This window comes from Xenopus tropicalis, chromosome 4 (assembly GCF_000004195.4).
Source record: "Xenopus tropicalis strain Nigerian chromosome 4, UCB_Xtro_10.0, whole genome shotgun sequence".
Taxonomy (NCBI): Eukaryota; Metazoa; Chordata; class Amphibia; order Anura; family Pipidae; genus Xenopus; species Xenopus tropicalis.
The window spans coordinates 113753597-113756499 of record NC_030680.2 but is presented as its reverse complement, the minus strand read 5'-3'; positions in this window follow the sequence as shown (position 1 = coordinate 113756499).

The following is a 2903-nucleotide window of genomic DNA, read 5'->3' as shown; positions in this document are numbered from 1 at the left end:
TCAGCCAGCACTACTGATTTGGGGAGGGAATTCCAGAACTTCACAGCTCTCACTGTAAAAAATCCTTTCCGAATGTTTAAATGGAACCTCCCTTCTTCTAAACGGAGTGGGTGCCCTCGTGTCCGTTGGAAGGACCTACTGGTAAATAAAACATTAGAAAGGTTATTATATGATCCCTTTATATATTTATACATAGTTATCATGTCACCTCTTAAGCGCCTCTTCTCCAGTGTAAACAGCCCCAACTTGGCCAGTCTTTCTTCATAACTGAAACTTTCCATACCCTTTACCAGCTTAGTTGCCCTTCTCTGGACCCTCTCTAACTCAGTAATGTCCCGTTTGAGCACTGGAGACCAAAACTGAACAGCATATTCTAGATGGGGCCTTACCAGTGCTCTGTAAAGGGGAAGAATAACCCCCTCCTCCCGTGAATCTATACCCCTTTTAATACAGCTCAAAACCTTGTTTGCCCTTGCAGCTGCTGCCTGGCATTGCTTGCTACAGCCAAGTTTATTATCTACAAGGACTCCAAGGTCCTTCTCCATTATGGATTTGCCTAGTGCAGTCCCATTAAGGGTATACGGGGCTTGCATGTTTTTACATCCCAGGTGCATGACCTTACATTTATCCACATTAAATCTCATCTGCCACTTAGCTGCCCAGATTGCCAGTTGGTCAAGATCCTGCTGCAGGGATGTCACATCCTGGATAGAATTGACTGGTCTGCAGAGTTTTGTGTCATCTGCAAACACTGATACATTACTCATAATACCCTCCCCTAAGTCATTTATGAACAAATTAAACAAAAGTGGACCCAGTACAGAACCCTGAGGGACCCCACTGAGGACCTTATTCCAAGTAGAGAATGTACCATTAACAACCACCCTCTGTACCCGATCCTGTAGCCAGTTTTCTATCCATGTGCAAACGGCTTCACTAAGACCAATAGACCTTAGCTTAGAAAGCAGTCGTTTGTGGGGAACGGTATCAAATGCTTTGGCAAAATCCAAATAGATGATATCTACTGCATCCCCACTGTCCAGCTTCTTACTTACCTCATCATAAAAAGCAATTAAATTGGTCTGACATGACCTGTCCTTCATAAAGCCATGCTGATTACTGCTCATAATGCCATTCTCCACTACATAATTTTGAATGTGATCCCTTAACAAGCCTTCAAATAACTTGCCCACCACGGATGTCAAACTTACAGTCCTATAATTGCCAGGCTGAGATCTTACTCCCTTTTTAAATATGGGAATACATCCTGGACAATGTGCTCACCCAGGGTACAGGGTACCAAATGCACCTTCACAGTTACCTTTATACTGGGCAACGCACTATGCACATTCTCTGGACAAGTACAGAAAAAATGGGGCCATGCCAATGGAACCTAGAAGGTAAGTTGCTCCTCTCACGGGAGAGTATTCCAGTATAAAAAGCCCAGGGCCCATTCACTGGGTCCAGCGCTGCACAGCACTTTGAACTGAAGGTTGCCAGTTGTCAACTAGCAGCAGGGCAGCCAGAATCTAGGCAATCCAATAAACTCCGCAAGTGATCAATTTAGTCAATGGAAACAGATTCAGAATGCTGCAGCAATCCCTTTGGATGTTTGCTAATAAGTAGAATTGGGGGTGCCTAACAATTGACACACTGTGCCCCCCCCCCCAGTTATAGGTTCTGGGAGGGTGCCCGCGTGTCTGGTACCAGGACAGGGAATACAGCAGAATTTATAGGCAAACACACCAGATGATTGCAAAACACACAGATTAGGCAAGCAGGGATATAATACTTGGAAGGGGTAGGGTACAGTCCCACACAGGCTGTAGTTCTCACCCAGAAATAAGCCAATCCACCCAGCGGCAGAGGAGAACCACAAATAGCTGCTTTTACTCTTACGCTTTACAATTAGCCGATAGGTGTCCCACACAGGGTACACTCCTCTTTGGATATAGTCTCAGTCAGCATCAATAGCAGGCCAGGGTTCCCTCCGTAAAGGCCTGGAGGTGAGGAAATGTTTCCACAGTTGGAACCAAAGCTCTAGTCCAGTGCAGGAAAGAATCTAATCTTTTGTCCCCCAGGGCAGTGTAGAAGAACGCTGGAGGTGGGAATGAACAGAGTCCATGCTGATTGGCTCAGTTATCCGAAACCTGTTCCCCTCTCAGGCGCACAGAGGAGCTAGGGTGTGAGCCTTTTGTTCAGCTCACGTGCACAGCTCCAGGAACACGTTGCCTGTCCTGGGCAATACTGCTAACATACCACCTGTGATTATGCCTTCCCTTCTCCTTTAATAAAGCCATATATCCCCTTGTTCAATGCAATGAATAGGGCGTGGGCTGAATTTACTGTTGGCCTACTTTATAAATTAACAAATATCTATGGTTTTTGTTATTTCTTGAGCTAAACGGGGAAAACTGATGCTCCTTCAAAGTTGGTCCTTGCAAGGCAGATAAGATTCCTAGTGAACAGATAATCTTCCTGGACTCCTGATACTGTTCTGCTATTATTGTGGCTAACAGGTTAAGTTTTGACTTATGTAACTTACACAATTTATGTAACTTTCGCTATGCGCCCAGACTCCCCTATGGATCAAGGTTTCACTGGGCCCAGGACAACAGTCCCATCCCCCATGGCACCCCTATACTTATAGATATATAACATATTTATAAATGACCTACAGAAACCTATAAAGAAACACTACCTCTTATTTAAATAACCAATTCCTTATATTCTGAACAAAAAAAACCCCAAAAGGATTATTACCAAGTAATAAGCTGAACTTTCTACCATTTCCATATTTCAAAAAACCCAACGAGATTAATTACTAATCAAAAGAACCAGAAGTGCAGCTCCCACTCCTGTTAGTTGATAAACATGAATAAATTACACTCTGCAGAAAAACG